This window comes from Schistocerca americana, chromosome 9 (assembly GCF_021461395.2).
Source record: "Schistocerca americana isolate TAMUIC-IGC-003095 chromosome 9, iqSchAmer2.1, whole genome shotgun sequence".
NCBI classification, from domain to species: Eukaryota; Metazoa; Arthropoda; class Insecta; order Orthoptera; family Acrididae; genus Schistocerca; species Schistocerca americana.
The window spans coordinates 158,426,571-158,438,117 of NC_060127.1; positions in this window are offsets into that span (position 1 = coordinate 158,426,571).

The window sequence follows — 11,547 nt, forward strand, 5'->3', positions numbered from 1 at the left end:
ATAAATAGTTTGGACAAGAAGAGAATAGAAGCTTTTGAAATGTGGTGCTACAGAAGAATGCTGAAGATTAGACGGGTAGATCACGTAACTATTGAGGAGGTATTGAGTAGATTTGGGGAGAAGAGGAGTTTGTGGCACAACTTGACAAGAAGAAGGGACCGGTTAGTAGGACATGTTCTGGGGCATCAAGGGATCACAAATTTAGCATTGGAGGGCAGCGTGGAGGGTAAAAATGGTAGAGGGAGACCAAGAGATGAATACACTAAGCAGATTCAGAAAGATGTAGGTTGTATTAAGTACTGGGAGATGAAGAAGCTTGCACCGAATAGAGTAGCATGGAAAGCTGCATCAAACCAGTCTCAGGACTGAAGACAACAACAACCACAACACTTATTGATCGTCCCTAATACATGTACAATAAGGGATGGCTACACGATAAGTTCCAACTGTTCCAGTGAGGTTTTCTATGTGACAATAAGAACCAGGAAGCAGTGGAAGAAAGAACCACGATACTGTTGTGATGACACACTGGTTAACTGATGGGTCGAAGGCAGACGAAACTGCTGGAGCCGGAGTATATGGAGTAAAGTCTAGACAGGAGTGCGCAGTCTTTCTACGGAAAATCGCTACGGTATTCCACGCGGTGACATTTCATAGTGCGTTCAAAGAGGCATGCAGCTCTGAAATCTGTATCAGACGTTGCAACAGGATTAAAGATCGGTACAGAACGCCATGAAATTCTTGTGAGGCTGGGGTAAACCAGCTGTGGGTCCCAAATCGCCTGGGAGTCAGTGATAACGAACAAGATGATAGGGACAACGACTGTACTTGTTGGACAGGAAGCTGTCCTAACTGTCAGTTAGGTGATGATAAAACATAAAATATGTAGGTGGATCTACAAAGCAGTACGTAGAACGTAGTGACAAACTCAAAAACAAAACAGTGGCCAAGTTAATGATCCCGAAACCATGTTTAAATAGAAGTTCTGTAATCCTCGGCTTGAGCAGGAGGCGTGGTAATTTTAATGACCGGCCTTGGGAGATTCTAGAAACACCAGTGTTTGATAATAATAGCGAAAGAAACTTTTTAAGTTTGAGTAACAAGTACACTGTTTTTGTTCTACAAATAAGAATGAAAATAAGAGAAAGAAAGCTCTAAGAGCTAACTATGTGGCAAATGAGACGAAACCGCACTGCATCTAATCTTCCGTGTGGTTCTAGGCGCTACAGTCTGGAACCACGTGACCGCTATGGTCGCAGGTTCGAATCCTGCCTCGGGCATGGATGTGTGTGATGTCATTAGGTTAGTTAGGTTTAAGTAGTTCTAAGTTCTAGGGGACTGATGACCACAGCAGTTAAGTCCCATAGTGCTCAGAGCCATCTGAACCAACCATCTAATCTTCCAATGCTAAGCTCTGGAGGCCAAAAGAACGCAATGTGTGAGTCACTAATTCCTGATGAAATGGTTGCGAACAGAGACCCATTAAAGGCAGTTCTACTTATTTCTAAGCGTACTGGTTGGTTTTTGCAGAAAGACACGGAGAGATACTGCACACTAAATTAAGATACTGCATAATAAATTGTCAGAATTTAAAAATTTAAAACGTTATCATAATCTAGTCGTTCAGAGGTATAACATTATATTAAATTTCGTCCAGTATGTCACCCAGCAAACGTTAAACGTAATTTCAAACATTTTCTCAATTTTTTGTCGGTTACAGTCCCACAAATTCATGAAAGGATTTGAATTCATCGTTTACTAAATGTTCGATATCATGTGGTAAAGCTTCGGCTTACAGAATGACGATTTAATTTTAGCATTTCTTTACTACTAACTCGGGTCAGTTGAAGAATGGGATACAACTCTTCTGCTTTGGCCAATGACGTCATATTTTAGTGATTGACATTAGTTTGTTTATTTTCTATCTGTAGGTAATAAATCGGTAATTTTCTGTGGCAAAGCGTCTTAATCGTAAATAGAAATAAATGAATGTGTTATTAAGACATAGATGATGCGTGAGCATTTTGTCGCTTGTGTTAATTTTAAATCATTTGTTTACACATTTTGAATTATGTCTTTGTCTGATAGGAGTCGTCAACTGGCGTTTTCTCTGCAATTGATTCGTACTCTGCACTATGTGGATCAACTGAGGTACAGGACCGAAATTCTACGTTTGTCGCTTTTTTCGTCTTCGCTACAACTAGCATCTTGTTCTCCTGAAGTAAGGTTTCAAATTCACATTTATCGCTTTTTTCTCCATCATATTTTTCAGTTGACCTTGAGAACAAGATACAAACTTTACGTTTATCACATTTTTAGCCTTCGCTATTACTAGTATCCCATGTAGATCAACTGAAGTACGGGATACAACGAATATATGTATGTCAGCTAAGGTATTCCAGGCCAATGTTCCCCCATTTTTTTTTTCTAGCACTAGCACTAGTATCCTATCCTTCAGTTGATGTACATAGATCAACTGAAAAATAGTATACTCGGACTCTTTCTACCACGGAAAAAGCGATATATGTAACACTATGTTCGAAATATGGATATACGTGTTGTATATCCACGATCTGCTACATTCATTTGCTTGCCAACATTCGCCTATGTCTTTGCAGTGCATCGCTTATGCTAACTCGTGATGTCATTTTCCGAAGCCAGCGGTTTGTATCGCATGGTTCTGAATGTATCGCTTACTAAATGTTCGTTATTTATGCGGTAAGACTTCGGCTTATAGAATGACGTTTTAATTTGTTATTTCTTTGCTACTAACTCTATTCGCTACCCATTTTACAGACAGTATCGACGTATAGCACTGAAGGTGTCTACAAAATTGTGGAAGTGGTCGACACAGAGTAGAAGAAAATCTATTTTCAGAAAAATAAACATTAATCATTATAATTGCCGTAGTACTTCGTACAGAAATGTAAGGTAACTATAAATGTATTTAGCAATATTTTACATAGATTATCGTATGTAATGGAACTGTTGTTACTATTTCCGTTGTTTCGCGTCTTGAACGATAAAGGTTGTACGTGCTTAACGTCAAATATGTAATACATGAACTCAGTTGTGAGCTACTCAAATGTTTGAAGATCCTTTATATACGGGAGTTCGATTCTTTAAGGAATCCCGAAGGAGAAAAATAATATTGAAATTTTCTGATAGATTAATACCCTGTGATGGACTTATTTCTTTCTTCTTTGAACTAATAATAAACTTTATACGCTGATAATGTAGAAACAGCATACAGTTACTGAACATGGGCTGAGATAATTTTTATGTTCATTGTTTTTGGCTAGTTTGAGTTAGAATTTAGACGGTTAAATTTTACTTGAGTGTCTTTTCTGGGCTTTTTATTCACTTTCCGAGAAATTTCCACTAATTTTTGATTAGTTTCTTCTCTTTTCTCTTCTTTTAATTAATCCTTCATTGGCTAGCAACTATTCTAGTAACTAAGCTATCCAAGAACGACTCAGCGCCTCCACAGCTTTAATTCCGCCAGTACCTTATCTGCTACCTTGCAAAGTTTTCCTGTGCCTAGAAGGTAGGATATTGCGCAGAAATGGCTTATCCACAACCAGTGTTATCGCTTCCAGAATGAATAGTTTCTGGAATACAAAAATATTTGTTAGCCCTCTTGTTCTGGTAGCAGTTGCAGCAAACCAGAAGCGCGCGCGCACTTCGTACCTGACTTTGCTCAGTACAGTTGATAAAATTTTGGTGCTCTGTACGATATTTACGCTACAAGCTTTTACAGACAGCAGAAAAAGTGTGGAAAAGATGTTGCAGATTTGGAAAGATTAAAGATTTCAAACCAGAGAAAAGAGGTCACAAATTTCTTATATTGCATTGTAATGCATTCAGAACACGGCGCACCTGAGACACGAAGCTTACGTAATCAACAAACAGCTTTTTTTTTTTTTTTTTTTTTAGTCATTTCACTCACATTCGCTGATATTAAGATTTTGTGAATCTAGTAAAATCGTTCGTTGTGGCTGCGGCACACGATGAGCCTTATTGAAATATACGGGTGTTTGCTGCCTCAGAATGAAGTCGTAGAGGCCATTCAATTGATCCCCTCTTTTTGGCAAGTTGTGGAAAAAAATTATTTTTTCTCAAATTCGAGTAGTTCATTTTCATTTGTTATTAGATCTATCCAATAATTTATAACATTCTTCCGTAGTACTACATTTCAAAAGTTTCTGTGCTCTTCTTCTGTGAACTACCAATCGTTCTGTTGCACTGACGTACAAGGCTTAACTCCAAAAAAATATTTTCAGAAAATATTTACTACTTGTTAAACTTATGTTCGATATTAACAGTTTGGAAATGCTTTTCTCGCTGTTGCCAGTCTGCATTTTATGTAATCTACTTACTCCATCACTTGTCCATTACTTTTAGTATCATATTTGGCAGTCTAATTCCCTCGGCATCTCCTGATTTATTTCGACTGTATCCCGCTAGCTTCGTTTTACTTTTGTTGATGTTCATATTATAACCTCTTTTCAAGACAATGCCCACATCCTTCGACTGCTCTTGTAAGTCACTTGCCGCCTCTGGCAGAATGACAGTCATTTTGCCCTCTCTGAATATGCGAGTCGAAGAGAAATGGAAACTGCTGTAATTGGTCTGATGATCTCTCTGCCATGCAGCACTGTAGAGTAGCTTGCGAGCCGTTCGTGCAGCTTTATGTAGATGACGGCTCGCACAGAGATGTACAAGGAGTAATCCTTCCGGCACTCTAACCTTAACATTTTGCACGAAAAAAGCACTCTTTGCTACGTTCCTCAGTGATTCACGTAGCATGAAAATACGCACTGGGCTGCGTGCTTTCATTGCTATTCTGTGCCTTGCTGCTCAAAGAAGCAATCAAAAACATGAAACAGAATTATGGAAGTGAAATAAAAGTGCTTTCAAGGGGAACATATACCAATTCTAACTTTTTCAACCGAATCGGCCGTTCGCAGCAGATGTACAAGACAAAGCCTGAATGTGAAGGGACCTCCCCCCGAATACGACTCCAGCGTCTTCACCTTTTCGCCGCCGCCACGTTTAGCGTTGAACAGACAAAGTATGCCGTGTTGCAATGGTACTAAGATTTTGTGAGAGAAAACTGCAATGTAAATCTATTTTAATAAGGATACAAACAATCGTAGATGCCCTTCTAATTGATCTCCTCCTTTTCGCCAAGTTGTGGCGCAAATTTCTTTTTTCCCTGATTCGCATAGTACTTCTTTATTTGATGTTCGATCTATCCATACAATTTCCAACATTCTTCTGTGGTACTACATTTCAAAAGTTCCTGAACTCTTCTTCTTTGAACTGCTAATCGTCTACATTTTACTTACGTAAAATGCTACAGTCCAACAAATGTCTTCAGAAAAGACTTCCTAACTTTTAAACTTACGTTCGATGTTAAGAATTTGGTAATGCTTTTCTCACTATTGCCAGTCTGCATTTTATACAATCTACTTCCTCAATCGCTGCTTATTTTGCTTGTGCAACAAATGACCGTTTTATGTTTGGATGATATTTAATCATAGCATACACATACAGAAATAACTATGGTTTAACGTGAATGCGTTCTTTTTCTCTGAAATTGAATAAAAATTCTTTTGTCAGTAAAGTGGATGTCTTTTAACAAACAGCCACCTTTCGTAACCGACGATTTCTAATGGTTCTTTATCGCAGTCTAATGTCGCATTTTTTATTACACCGATATCGGTTTCGTTCAAGTGCAGAACGTCTTCAGAATAAATAAATGGCATGATAAGTGTGCTCGTTTGCAACTAATCTAATACCCATATGTTATAAGTACAGCATTGTATCCTATATCGTAGTAGTTTTATTTAATATAACGTGGAAATTTCATTAGTTGCTATCCTTAGTGAAAGTCAGAAATAATTACAGGAACTTTTGAATGAAACCGCCTCATGAGCATAGGATATGCAGTAGCAGAAACGAGAACAGCGATGTGCTTAGCACCAAAATTGAGAACGAAGTCACTGAATTCTACTTCTTAGCAAGCAAATTAACACCTGACGGGCAGAGCAACAAGGATATAAGAAGCATATTATCACAGACAACGAGGGCATTCCTCGCTAAAAAATTCTGCTAGTATCAAACATCGGCATTAATTTGAGGAACAAATTTCTGGGAATGCACTTTTGAATCACCGAATTGTGTGGAAGTGAGTCAGGGACTGGGTGGAAATAAGAAGAGAATCGAAGCATTTGACGTGTAACACTAGAGAAGTAGGATGAAAATGAAATGGACTGATTAGGTAAGAAATCAGGAGGTTCTCCGCAGAATGAGCGACTGGAGGAACGTTTGGAGAACACCGCCTAGAGAAAGTGATAGGTTATAGTAACTGTGTTAAGGCACAAGTGAATAATACCGAAAATTGAAGTTCCGATGTTTACGATTAATTTTACAACGAGGTCAATGAAACTTACAAACATCGGAAGGTTCTTTGTCACACATGTGCACAAAGAAAAAATCATCTATGTATGTGTTAAAAGGAAGCAGATGCTTTCATATTCATAACTGTGGTGATACTTTCTCTATAACGCATTAATACCTCCAAATCGCGAACACTGAAAATTGAAGTCTTACCCTGTGCTCCGACCAGGTGTTATGGTAGAAATGACACGTTAAAGTAACAACGTTTCGTTGGACCACATTCTAGAGACGTTCATGCTTACATGGTTCCTTTGCAGTAACGCACGCATACCGGCTGCTACAATGAGACAACTGTTAGGACGATGAAGTTGTCAGCAGTGGAAATCAAAATATCGTTGTAACAAAGTCTGCAAATAACGTTGTATATTGGCGTCGTTATTCAGCTTATTTTTCTCTACTGACGGGTCGGACTGAATGAAAGGAGCTAGGCAGACACAATTCTTGTGTAGACAAAGTAATAGGAGAAATTTTAAACGTTGATAATGGTTACTATATTGTTGTTTTGAAAAATACATTTAAATGTTCACTCAACGTAATCCCAAGTAATTTTGAGAGTTAGAACTGTGTTTTGATTAATTTACTGTTAAGATTTTGTAATGCAGATCATTTCGCATTTGAGATCGCTTTATGCAATGCAACGGCATTCATATTGTGTTGTCCTATTTATTTTTCAACGCACTGTATCAAGGACTCTCTTCAAAAATCGAACAATTAAAGAGAAATCTCAAAATTAATTCAATAATATTCATAGTTATAATGCATCATTTGCTATGGGTCAGTTCTATGGCTAAAATTTCAGACAATGTTTTGCGAGGAGAATATCGCTCAAATAGGTCCACTGACTCAAAATGGTTCAAATGGCTCTGAGCGCTATGGGACTTAACAGCTATGGTCATCAGTCCCCTAGAACTTAGAACTACTTAAACCTAACTAACCTAAGGACAGCACACAACACCCAGCCATCACGAGGCAGAGAAAATCCCTGACCCCGCTGGGAATCGATCCCGGGAACCCGGACGTGGGAAGCGAGAACGCTACCGCACGACCACGAGATGCGAGCCCACTGACTCAGGTGGTCGGATGTCGACCACAGACGATACTAGTTCTAGTAAATGTGTGTAGATTTGTAGTTAAGTCGACTGGGTGTCATGAAAAGTCATACAGCAGGTAAAGAATGAACTTGTTGATCACATGCATGATGCGTTTCGAAATTATTTCGATCTTCAGAAATCCAAGTGGAAAGGTAGCACAAGGACAGATCGACGCGTGTAAGGGAATGACTTCCATGGTACTAGAGGCAACTGTAGAGGGTGAAAACTGTTGGGGATGACACAGATAGGAATACATCCAACAAATAATCGGAGACATTCTTTGTAAGGTCAGTATGATCTCTGGTGAAGATCTACTTTGGTCATGCAACAAATGACTGTTTTATGTTTCGATGATATTTGTCCATTCATTCTCTGTGTTGTATTTTTGTATGATGAGCTTTTTTTATTTTCTGAAATTGAGATAACGTTGTTCTTCTCGTATGTATCTAGCAGAATTTTATCGAAATTTGTCGCCGTACCTTTCTTTCGTAAGTAAGCTAATACAACCACTCAAAAATTAGTCATAGCAAATATTATATATATATTTGTGACAGATGTTCGACAGACACCACTTGAAGAGCACAGCCAGAAACTAATACCAAAAGTAAACAAGAAATGGTTGGCGACGGTATTATGTTTGTCATGTAGTTAATGTAAGTTGCGGGTAAGCACGATATACAAAAAATATCAGTAAAAATTTTTCTGTGTCAACTACGAATTACGAGTTGCAGATGTATAGCTTCATAGGCATTCGTCTAGGACCAGATCGACTGTAATTGGAGAAGGAAGAAGAATTTGGGAGATACGACAGAGATTAGAATATGTAATACAGGTTGTTAACGAATATGGGTGTCTGCGAAGAAATGAAAACTGTGTAAAATTAATGAGGAGTTCTCCGAAGGACATTCTGAATGCTGTGTTGCTGTCGGAAGCGACCGACTATTACGGGAGAACCGCCTTATCGTAGCCGAGCCACCACTATCGCGTATTGGGCAGATAGCGGTGTCGTTTAAAGATCCAGGGCGGAGAGCTTCCTGCGGAAAAAAATGCGCGTTGCGCCAGAAAAGGAACAGACGAGATACACAGACCTGGGGGGGAAATAACAATATCGCGAAGCGGTACGCTTGTTGCTGCTTCCAAGTAAATGATTGCAGTCAGTCGGTGATAGCCGAGTCAAAGAGCTGGCGAACACTATTTTGTAGACGTTGACCTGTCGTCAGCAAATTAAATTAGGATGTTCAGAATGAAACTGGGTCGGAAAATACACTCTAAGACAAAAAAGGCGTTGCACCACAGAGGAAGTGTTCGAATGGGACGGAAACCGTTAGATGCGATGTACTTGCACAGACAAACAAATGATTGCTGTTTCAGAAAACTTGAATGATTTATTCAAGAGAATAGTTTTTTTTATAAATAAATCTTCTGCTACCAGTCACGATTTATCTTTATTTTACTTTTCGCACGACGCGTTTCGGGAAATGATTCTCATTTTCAAGTGCGTTTTTTGTGTGAATTAAGCCATTTCTATTGATGTTGTCAGTGTGTGAGAGTTTGCCTCATTTCCTCGACTTTTAAGTTTTCTTATGGTCCATCTCTGCTGAGTCTCACACACAGTAAACATCACACGTAACTAGTGTGTGAGAGATTGTGATTGGACTGTCTTCGAGCACTGTGCCGTTCGCTTCTGCAGCGATTCCCGGTTCCTGCGGAGAGGTCATCTTCCACTTTATTCTTCATCGTTCACTCTTAACTGGCCCTACTATGCCACGTAACCAATGTATCAGATGGCAGTATATTATTGCCGTATATGTAAACCAACTCGGCATGGAGTGTTGCAGAATAAGAAATACCACACGATACTATACAACAGCAACGGACTGCGCTATTTTTTTTTTTTCGAACCTCTAGCGGCGTGCTGCGGTACTGGGGATTTCAATGTGTACCAGTTGTAAAACTACCATAGACTGGCGTAAGTCAGCGTAGGTAGACTACCGTAGCTTTCCTAGTAGCAGCGTAACCGTGTTACCTCTAGGTAGGCGTGGTACATACCTATCAGGCGTTACCTCATTTAGATTGCTTTGTTTGCGTTTGCCATCATTGCCTTATTAAATTCGCCTGTTAAGCAGAAGCTATGAACTATCTATAAAACTGAGAGAGGATATATATAAAGGCATGTAACCTACAGAACATTATCTCCCTGTTTGTTACCTAAACATAAACAGTATACAGCACTGATACCAAAACTGAAACCGTCAATGTTTAATTCAGGCTTTATTCGAAAATTGTTGATTTGTAATGTGAAAAAGGGGGGTTGGAATAATAATTTAAAAAATGCAGCCTTATTATACAAGGTGTATCATAATTAATGGCGTAAACGCATACAGTTGAAAGAACACGATACTAGAGGCAAAAAAGTCTCAGTAAACATATGGTCGAAAATGCATACCCTAAGAGATACGAGCAGTTTTTCATCTTCGATACTGTGAGACATATCTAATCCAGTCCAAGTTCTCTGCTTTCCATATTTTGCGAACTGATAGTATGGACCAAAACAAGCAAAAAAAGTCCAGTAAACATGTGCCCCAGAATGCATTCCTGAAGATCTATGAGCACTTGTTCATCTTTGCTACTTTGAAACACAACTCTTTTAATGATCAAGTGCTTGTAATTTTCAAGGTATGCGTTTTAGAGCACATGTTTGCTGGATTTTTTTTCTTATTTTGGTCCACACTACCACTTCCCAAAATATGGAAAGCAAAGAACTTGCACGAGAAGAGATTTGCTTCACAGTATCGAAGATGAAAAATTGTTCGTAGCTGTTAGTGTATGCATTCTCGACGCTATGTTTACTCAGACTTTCTTGCTTGTATTATCGTGTACTTTCAACTGTATGCGGTTTTCGCCATTAATTATGATACACTCTGTATAGCGCTGGAAAACGGACTTTCCTCAAAAAGAAAAAAGATAAAATTAAAAACAAAACGCAAAATAAAAACGTTTCGAACATCTCTTGAACACTTCGTCGAGCATATGTAAAACATGTTCCTGTCAGTCATGAACAACTTTTGCAGACATCAATAATAACAGGAACCTCTTGCCCTAGATCATGATGAAGAATGTCCTATTCAGTACTAAATAACAACAATAATTAGATAGGTTTTTTATGTTTGTGCATGTAAACTGTACTCGCTTCGTTACATAAAATCACAGAACTTACGCGATCGGAAAATTTTTATGACTTGTAAAATGGAATTTATGTTTTGTAAGGATGTAAAATCTACAGTGAACGATGTGCAGTTCTATTTATGTGCAAAACAAACACACAAACAAAAAACAGAAATGTCATCGGCTCCCGGCTTCTCTGTCGTACATTCATTTGTGTTTTATTACCAATGGTACCGGCACTACCGGCAATCCTACCATTTATTACGTCATTTATGTACCGTATCTAAGGTACCGAACCGCAGATTTGGTATAGCCCAACTCGAGTACAAGGGCTATCGGCATGGCCATGGTAACAAACACACGACTAACTACGAAAGTGTATTTTTTCAAAGTGGCAATGAAAAATTTCTTACTATCCCTCATAGATGCTGAAAAGCGTTGTGCAACCTATTCAATGAGATAAAATAAGTTACTGCTCCACCGACTGCTCATAAGCGCACCTGCTGACAGCGAAAGGGCGTTTTTGGAGAGTAAAAAATCTTCTTTATGAAAGACAATAAAAATTCAACAAACAGAGATCTTGCGAAGCTCTGCTCGCACTGTTCGCCCATGAGATCCTCAGCACGGTAGGCGACAACGTCCAAATTCACATCGTGTCCCTTGGCTTGCGGAAGGCATTCGGTACATTTTCACAGTGCCGTTTCAGGAACGTAATGCGATATTATCGAGCATCGCGCCACTTCTGAGACTGGATGCAGGACTCCTTAACAGAGAGAAAGCTACATGTCGTTCTTAACGGAACGAAATAGTCAAACGGAGGCTAAGG